The sequence below is a fragment of the Xiphophorus couchianus genome, chromosome 23 (genome assembly GCF_001444195.1).
Source record: "Xiphophorus couchianus chromosome 23, X_couchianus-1.0, whole genome shotgun sequence".
Taxonomy (NCBI): domain Eukaryota; kingdom Metazoa; phylum Chordata; class Actinopteri; order Cyprinodontiformes; family Poeciliidae; genus Xiphophorus; species Xiphophorus couchianus.
Genome location: NC_040250.1, coordinates 3,915,284 through 3,925,230, shown reverse-complemented (window position 1 = coordinate 3,925,230; position 9,947 = coordinate 3,915,284). Strand labels below are relative to the sequence as shown.

The following is a 9,947-nucleotide window of genomic DNA, read 5'->3' as shown; positions in this document are numbered from 1 at the left end:
TTTTCTATGTGCAATGTGGATACTAACAGCACTTTGATTTAATGTGTTTGGTTTTTGTTTGTTCCTGCATCACAGTTAAGCCCCTCAAGGTCTTTGGAGAGGAGCCCGAGTGGGTATAAAGAAATGTAAAATGATTCTATCTCAGTCCTTTCCTAAAATAATTATGTTGATTTCTACTATATTCTGGTGTCTTGTTTTTGTGTTGTTAAAAAAACAAAATTGTTTAATTTTGTCTAGCAGAATTTCTGTGGAACTAGGAAATTAGCAGCCTTGAATAACCAGACTACCAAATCTGATCACTGCCACGTTCAAAAATAAACAACCAATTCAACTCATCTGATTGTATTCTGATTAGGAAACAACTCTAGATTTTTGGTAGTTACTCAACGTAATGAGAATTTATTTACATTTGACTAAAAAGGTTTATACTGTTCAAACTGCTGCTTAGACCGAGAAGGCAACCTTTAATTTTCTGAACTCTACCCCCCATTTGATTATATTTAAATGCTCTTGCAACTTAGGAGTCAGACTAGTTCATTCATATGTCAAAAAAAAAAAACATCCAGAATTTAATTTTAGCTTCCAAAAATTAAGTTACAGTGACTTCCTGGAGTCACTGTGGAAGGTTTTACTTATCCACGTACATTTACAAACTGCCCCATTCCAGCCTTCATAAACTGCAGCAGCACACATGTAAAGTGTTTTTACTCAAATGTTCCTGTGGTTTGGTTTATGTTGGACAAACTAAAACAGCTCTGAAGACACACACTAAACATGGACAATGGAATTTCACACATCCTTGAAGTTTTCATAAATTCATAAAAATCCTTTTGAGCCTGTAGTTAAGGAAGGGATATTTAGGGATGGAAGAGGCAAAGCTAAAAGGTGCTTGATGCAGGGGCCTGATGGAGGTGGGGTATGATGAGCTGTAGTCCTCATCCATCAAGACCACTTACAGGCCATAGGATCTGCTCTATAGCTGAGGGGGGAAATTAAGTTATAGACCCACATCTGCTGATACCCGCTGGTTCATTAGAGGATCTGCTTGCTTAGGCAGCAACTGTACGACACTAAGGACACTGCAAAAAGTGAGGGGGCATTTCAAAGATTAATGTTTTCTAAAATTAAACTGAGGTAGAGTAAAAAAAAACAACAATTTGTATAGTCCATTTCTAATTTCTGACAAAACAAAAATGTAATTTTGAGTAGAATGTTTTGCAAGAAAACCAGACTTCCCACTAGTAATCAGCAGAAAAAGCAAAACAGCTCCAATCACACATTTTTTGCAGTGCACCTTTTAAGTAGCAAAGCTCTTTAGGTGGGATCGGAAGAGCCTACAAAGTTAAGGGTTCATTTAGGGCGCCACACTCAGCTTGAGTCCACCATCAGAGCCCCATGCAAATTAAACTGATTGGAAGCAATTGGTTTGATGCTTGTGTTGCTGACAAAGACAAAAAAGTTAGCAGGATGTTGTTTCATTTAGTGGAACAGGATCTGCTGAGGGAGGAGATGGCTGCTTTTACTTATCCTCTCACAAGAAGGAACACAGCCATCCATCATGCAGCTTTGACTGAGCATTTCTGTCAAGAAAACAAATGGCAAATGAATTTGCCAGTAATTTTCAGGCATATCGATAAGTTTAAATGGTGGGAAATTTTCCCTTTGTGTATTATTTATATTAGGTGTTATTGCAAGTCTTTAGGATGTCAAATGTGAAATCAAAAGAACATCACACCTACAGCTAAACAAAGGTGATATTTTGATGGTATGATTCTGCTTTGCTTCTTTAGGACCTTGACCACTAAGCATAAATTCTGCTCTGTTACAAAAATCCTGAAAGCTTCGGGTCAGTTCATGACCCGAAGCTGAAAAGCACTTGGGTTATGAAGACGGACAATAGCACCCAAACAAAAACACCTCTCAATGTTTTTGGATTGACCTAGTCAAAGTCTGGATTTCAATTAAAATTAAATTCAGATTCATTCATGCTTGAGGAACTCTATCAGTTATCACAAATACTCAGTGAATGAATGAATGAATTAACAAATATACTTTATTAATCCCAGAGAAACATTTACAGATGGTGTCTTGCCACCAAGAAAGAGTTTTGAGATCAACCTGCAATTATTACTTTTTCACTTAGGTGGGGAAAAACTGGATTTTAATATTTACTCAGCAAAACTTGGTTTGGAACGAAGTAAATGTGAATCTACTGCAGCCGTCAAAGCGCTTCGTGTTTTCTTGGATATGAGGGACTGCTATTCTCAGGTTTGTTTGATATTAAGACTAGTTTGATGATTTGAAACATTTTAATAGGAAAAAAGCTGATGTCTGTAAAGAAGGCAAACGTTTTTTACCGCACTGAACACATGCACCTAAAAGATGCCATCCATTTACACTTTAACAACAGCTATGTTTTCATTTAATTGTCAGACAAATTCAAGCAAACTTTTAAAATGTCACTAAAAAGAACATGCGAATTAGGTGTGTTTCCGTCTACTGGTTTGGAGCGAATCAACCAGGCTTCATGAAGTGTAATTTCATCAGATGATGATGTTACACATGGCTAATAATAAACAGGAAGTAAACATTGCAAACTAGCGTGGACCAGCTATCTCAGAAAAATTGACAGGTTTTCAGAGAGTTTTTTGTTCTGTCATATCGACTAGCATGATGTTACATGATGTTGATTATAGGTCATATGACAACCACATGTTCCATCCACACTGAGAGACAGCAGAAACAGCTGATCAGTTATGTAATGTCCCCTAAGTCAGAACGTATTTGGTTCAACTAAACTGAAACTGAATTTAAGTAATTAAATTTCTGTAATGTGTTTGAATTGAAATATACGAACATGAGATTTTCCAAGTTTACCCAAAATTTCTGGTCTCATTGCGGGAAGTGCTTGAAATTTTCTAAAATATCGAACTGAGTGTGTAAAATTATTTTATATAAAACAAGGCTCCATCTAGTGGTTGGTGCATGTAGCTCTTAGTCTTAGTCTTAAGAATCCTTTTCCAGTTTCATTGAAAATACTTGAAGATGCCTCAGATCCTCTTTCTTCCTCATGTTGCTGCAGACTGTAAAGCATTCTTCAATTATGCATTTCATTTCTGACAGTTGAAGCGAAATCACTGAGGCTTGAAAATGTATGAATGATGGCACTTAGTCAGACACTGCAGTCCACACCCCATTAACCACCATTGTCCGTGCACTAGGTTGCACGATTACAAGTCATGAGCCAAACATGCCTTCCTCTGGCCCCTATCTCCTCTCAGTTTCTGAATGTGCAGTGGTTGGAGATGTGAGAATCGGAGCATGCAGGCTCCTTGACTTCACCATCACATAGGGGTCCTTCCTTCCTCAGTATTGCTTCCCCCCTTATCTTGACATCCAGATTAGGCAATCTTGACTCTAAACAAAAGCTGGGAGAAGATGGTGTTAAGCAAGACAGTCACTGTAGACTAAACTAACTAAGATGACAGATGTGAGTTTAGTTTAACATTACGTTTATGGGTCAGATTATTTAAATAAATCCACACTAATCATATGATAGTTTTAACAAATTTGAACATTTGGTTCAGCCTGTAAGGACAGTTATCCATCAAGGCAAAGGTTCTGTCTTTTCTTTTCTAATATTTCATTTCTTGATCATGTTTTGTAAAGGTTTTTGTTATTTTCTTGTCACACAAACTAACACACCTATATCCACATCAGTTCTTTCCTTTGATATGAATGAAACATTTAGTAAAGTAATAAATGCATGACAGAAGCTTAAAAACAAATTTAAAAAATATTTAATGGAGCCACATCATAAGCTATTTTACAATTTCTTATGATGAAAAAGTAAATTGCATGTTTTTCTTGATTATTCAGATACTGCAGAAGCATATTTTCAGTTATAAATTTACAACGCTTAACTTAAGAACATTTACCTTAAGTTTTATTTTGTTTTTTAATGGCATAACAAAATCAGCATTAATTTGTATCTTAAAAAATCTAAATAAAATTGATTCAACACTTTTTCATATTTAGATTTTAATCAACTAGTAGTTTCTGAAAACCTGTTTCCATGTGATATATCTCTGACTAAACACTGGGACACATTTAGGTTCCCAAAATGTGAAAAACAAGGAAACATGTTATATAAATGTGATCTCTATTGGGTGCGGCCAAAATCTGCATGCGTAAAACTGCTCACATATATTAGTAAGGTTTGACACAACTTGAACTTTGACAAATGAGGCAGGAAGATGCCTTAAGTTCATCTTGGCACTGTGCACAGTCAGGAATTGGGCAAGGACGGCAAAGTCTCCAAAACTAACTGTAGGATAACTAATCAAGTCTCCAGGACAACTGGAAAGATTATTTTAACACAACATAATTTTTTACTCATAGTTTTAATAACTGTGGATCGTGTTCTACGTAAATTCTAAATATACAGCTCTGGAGAAAATTAAGAGACCACTTTAAATGATCAGTTTCTACGGACAACATGTCTTCAAAATTCCAAGCAAAATTTAGTATTTATTTGCAGAAAATTAAAAATGGTCAAAATCACAAAAAAGATGCAAAGCTTTCAGACCTCAAATAATGCAAAGAAACAAGTTTACATTCATTTAAAAACAACAATACTAATGTTTTAACTCAGGAAGAGCTCAGAAATTAATATTTGGTGGAATAAGCACAAGGCTTTCAATGGCTTTCAATGCAGTGGTCTCTTCATTTTTTCCAGAGTTGCAGAAATCTATTTATCAAGTCCAAGTTCAGCTAACTGACAATTTTGATATATATATATATATTTTTATTAAAGATTCTTTGTAAGTATTTAGTGCGGCTCCACAAAAAGGTCCTAAACATTTTATGCAAATCAGCGATGCTGGAAATTCAATACAAATTTCCAGATAAAATACAACATGTGCAGCTTTCCATCTAAGCAGTAGTAGAACTGAAAAAACTCCAGCTGAAGTTCTTCCAATCAAGAACTTCTGTGTGTTTCACAACAGCGTTCATCTGAATGATTAATAGTTTCCTTCATCATAAAAACAACTTACAGCGTCAGTGACGAGGAAATCTGAGCGACACTCCTCTGCCTCATCAGAAAAGATCAAAGGTTTTATCTCTGTAACCATTTTGACTGTTAATGGCCATTAACCTGATCGCCTCTGCTCTTTCAAGCTGAGGGTAACACAGCTCAAGCAGGAGATCAGAGACAGGCTGATGAATGAATGAGTCCGAAGCCATGAGGGTAGCGTTTGTTTCCGTTTATCCTGGATTATTATGGCCCAGCATCAGTGCTTTGAGCTTCATACATCACCTGTTCAGAGATGGTGGCTGAGGGCGTCCTGGCATCCTGTGAAAACTCACATTTGTATCCAGACTCTATAAAAGTAGCAGAACTGCATGGGTCAGAGTGATTTCCCCCGATGATCCAAGCCGATCTTAATGACTGCAAATCTTGTCCCGTTCGAAGCGCGTCGAAAACAATCTTATGAGCTTCTTGAATTTATGTTTCACCCCTGTAGGTTCACATGCTGTTTGATGGTCTTGAGTGAGTTTCAACAGATGTTTTAATGCAGTTGTTTTGTCTTTAATTGTTCTTTTATATGTTGCGTTTTCACAGAGGAACCATGGCAAAGACAATTTACTGTCACCTGCAGAGAGACAGACATTAAATTTTTGCTTATTCTATTTCTAATTATTCCTTAATGGAACATTTGGAAAAAGACTGCCATGTAATGCAGTTTGCTCATTACGAAAGTTTTGCACCAAGGTAAATATTGCTGCTGCAGTACCTTTAACAAGGCAATATTTTTCTTGGAATATTACACCCAGCTGGGTGTCCTGCTTGGTTGGCCTTATCTTGCGATCACATGACAGCATCGCGCTCATGTCAGCCTGAATCAGAAAGAGGGGGCTACAAGCGGGGAATGTGCCCCATTTCCCTTTAATTGAAATACTGTAGACCCCATTGCCCAAATGTAATTATAGCATCGAAGGTGGGCACAAGAGGAACCAGCGAGAAACAAATTGAAATTTAAGAGTGGAATGCAAACTGTCTCCAGCAGTGAGTAAGTGCTCACGATACCCACAAGACCTGAAGGGGCTGGTAACTACCAAACAACAAGGAGATGAGATGGAAATAACTGATGATGGACATTTTTGGAAAAGCTTTACACCCAAACTAAATTAAATGACATAATTTGTAATTTCGTGGATGCGCTAATTAACCCAAACAGAAATAAGGTGAAAGCAGCAAAACAAAGATAAATACAAAACAGAATCCCACTGCAGAAATACAAAATCTTACCAAGTAGTTTTGGTCAAGTTTTCAGAGCAAATATCTCAGTACACTTGAAATAAGACAAAACTAACTGATAAGTAACTTTTCAGAAAGATATAGGAGCTTGATTTAATCAATAAGATGAAAAAGTACTAGTTCCATTGGCAGATAATTTCATTTATAACAATACCTTTTTCCAGATGTCTTAGGTAAAATTATCTAGTATTTTTTAAATCAATATTAAAGAGTTATTTACTTAATCCCAGCTCATTTATGTTACTAAAACGGTAGTTGTAAGTTAGTTTCTTTTGTATTTCAAGTGTACAAAGATAGTGCTAGAACTAGACCAAAATTACTTGGTAAGATTTTGTGTTTTTCTTTCATTCTTAAAAGAATTCGAGGACAAAATTAAAGAAGCAATCATGATTTAGTCATTTAATAAGCACCCAAGTTTAGAACAAAAACAGGTTGCAAAATCAAACAGTGTAATTTGTGGGGGGATTAAGTTCCTTCACCACACTTTTCTGTTGGTACATAGAAATGAGTGCCTTTAGAGAAAAGATGATAATGCATTCAAGGTTTTTTCCTCTTGCACAGTACCACACTTACTGTCTTCTTCTGGTAATCCAAGCTGCTTCTGATTATTTAGACATGTCAAAAAAGTGACATGGGCATTATCAAAGATGCAACACACCAGAGATATAAAATGTAGTTAAATGTCACAGTAATGACCTGATTAAAATGCTAATTAATCACATGCCATGCTATGCAGATGCTCTGTCTGCACTGATGAAGACTCACCATGAGTGCTTGAAGTAGCTGACTGCTTTGGCCTTACCGTCTCATTAACTCAGCTAATAATTATCTGACCACAAGTGGGCAGCCATTGTTTACCAATATAGAACTGAACTTTCATCCAGAGATAGTCAGGTAATCACCTGAATATAAAAGAAAAAAAGTAAGATGTTAGTGCTTGGTAAAATGTAATAGCATAATGAATTTTACATGCTTCATCACAATAAAAAGGCATTAGTTTTAATGGAGGCACATCATAAACTGTACATATTCCTCAAATCAGTGATCCTACTTAGAGTTTTAAGAGGTACCAACATACAGCAGTTTAAGAAACAGTGTGACATCAGGTTGTCAAATTAAACTACTGCTATACTGACTGAGTAATCTAAATTTTAAAGTTTAATAATTAGGGCAGACATTGATTTTGTTTTATAACTTACATGTAAAATAAATAGACTAAAGGAATCAGGAGGATTGCAACATTCCCAGATGCATTCTTCACATTTTTTTCTGCGTTGCAATGTAGCATCTTCCTGATGTGAATTCAGAAACTTGCTAAAACAAGTCGATGACAGTAACTTAAACATAAAACACACTTTAAAACTCATGTGAATATTGAATGCAAGTCTAGCAAATTTCTCTAAGCTACTAGTAGTTTACAGCTGCTTAGAACAGAAAAAAAAATCAAAGTAAGCAACTCATTTAACAAATCTGAAAACAATTAAAAGTTGCTTCTGGTGTTTGAAGGCATGCTCAGAACAGGAAGCAACCCTGAGCATGCACAAACAAGGCTGCAATGCCATTATCTGTCTGAGCCTTTCATGTTGGTAATGAAAGTACAGAGAAACAACCTTCCCTCAGGTAAGACATTTTCAAAAACAGTTTTTATTAACCAAGAACTTCATTTACATGCTACAGGTGCAAAAACAGGAAAAAAAGTTTTGCAAAATCTCTGCTACTTTTGGACGTTAACATCAAAAAAACCCCAACATATCTTTTGTTATACATTTATTATTAGCTTATGAGCACAGCGGCGGGTAAATCCGTTTTGTTGCGTGTATTTTTACACTTATCTCTGGGCTGCCGGTGTTGTGACTCCCCTCACGTTCAGAGGCTGTCAGCAAGTCGGCTGCAGGAAGCTCAGAGTGCAGATGACAGGTGGAAGAGCAGAACGTCTGCGCTGGAATGAAAATGGTGCAGCCTGGACAGCATGGCGACAAAACGTTTCAAGAGGCTGGATGGTTCAGAGGATCCAGGCACGAGATGCTGTCCAGATGCCTGTCCTCCACCTCAGCTGAAGTGCTCATTCCATGAGTCAGCGTGTCGATCACTGGGTGAGAGCCGGGAGGGAGAAGCGGCTGTTTTTCTCAGAGCTCTGCTGCCTGTTTGCCAAACAATGGCAGATGGGAATGCTTGGATATTAGTGGATGCCTTCTACGTGCTTGGACATGCTATGCAAAATTCAACAGTGTCACGCTCTGTCTCTGACTCTGCTGCCATGTATCACTTGTGAATGTGTTCCTTCACTGACCCTATTAGGTAACTTGTAAGCTGTAAAAACTTGTAGCAGCATGTTTCTCTGTTTGGCTGTGTAAAGATCCTTGGGGTTTGCTCCAGCAAAACATCATTACTCTGATTGATATTGTCTTTACGAACTGCTTATGATGTTAAGAAAAGTTAAGAAAACATTTAAATCCAGACACAATCTTGAAGTGAAGCCAGTTGCTCCGAGGTTACACTCCACACACCTGCTTCCTTGTTAACATAAGAAGCAGCAACAGGCTCATTTTAAGCTCCAACATAAATTAACTTGTGTCCTTCTGAATAAAAGCACCATATCTGGTTTCTATGGAACTGCTATCCGCTGGGACTAATGTGTTTTCCTCCTGCTAGAAGGCTGTGCTGTCAGCGAAAGAGACGTTTCACACAAGCTGCTGAAAATGGCCGCCGTTTCACTCATTTTCTAATCCACACACTTCAGTCTTGACACTTTTATGGGTGGACAGTCAACAGAGAGGAGAAGTCGCACTGCTGTGAACCACAACACTCCCTCTTAGTTACAGTAGTTGGAAATTTGGCAGCGCTGGAAACACACAGACGTGGAAGATTGGATTTCAGATACTCCAGTGACTCCAACAAGCCTCTGCAACAGCAGGTATGCTCCACACTTTCTATGGGTGATCAACTTTTTGATGACACATGAGGAGATTTCATCAAATATTTTCAACTCCTCTCTGAAGCACAAGCCACACAAAAAAGAGGTGGACAGCTGAAATGTTAAAAATACCAGACACGTCTGATGCGGCTGTGTGTTTTCCTCCACCTATATGGCGCCCTGAACACTAAAATCTAGTCACCACAAGTGGATTGACCTCCCTTTGTAACCAGATATGTAGTTGAACGTTGGAATTCACAAACTTTCATCTGTGCAATCAAAACCTTTCATCACAATTGGCTCAGCGTCTTGATCTGCCGTCAGTTATCCATCCGGGAACGTAAACACGAAACAAAAGGCCCGCGCTTCAAGAAATATAGAGGACCAGACACGTTTTAATTATAAGAAGCTGATGCATGTTCAGTGAGATCAAGTGTTTCACAGCTTGTGAGATTGTGCGCAAGTCTAATTTATCATCTTTTTTATTTTATGAGGAAATACTTTTAAAAATCAACAAAGATATCTATTCAATGGCACTGTATAATATAGTAAAACTGGCATGAATGTAAAGATTCTTTAGTATTTTTATATTTTCTCCTTGTTAATAATTATCACACCACTTACCAGATATATGTATTCCTCTAGTTGAAATATGAATCATTAATTATATTTGACTGTTTTTATGGACTAGCGAAGGATGGATTTGTTCAG

At 37.2% G+C, this 9,947-nt stretch overlaps 1 long non-coding RNA gene across 1 annotated transcript; it reads left to right on the top strand.

Moving 5' to 3' along the window:
* Positions 1 to 6,751: 6,751 nt before the first annotated feature.
* LOC114138832 (uncharacterized) lies at positions 6,752 to 8,935 on the top strand. The gene is made up of 2 exons (XR_003594321.1): positions 6,752 to 7,942; positions 8,193 to 8,935. It is a non-coding gene; the product is annotated as an uncharacterized LOC114138832 (long non-coding RNA).
* The last annotated feature ends 1,012 nt before the right edge of the window (positions 8,936 to 9,947 follow it).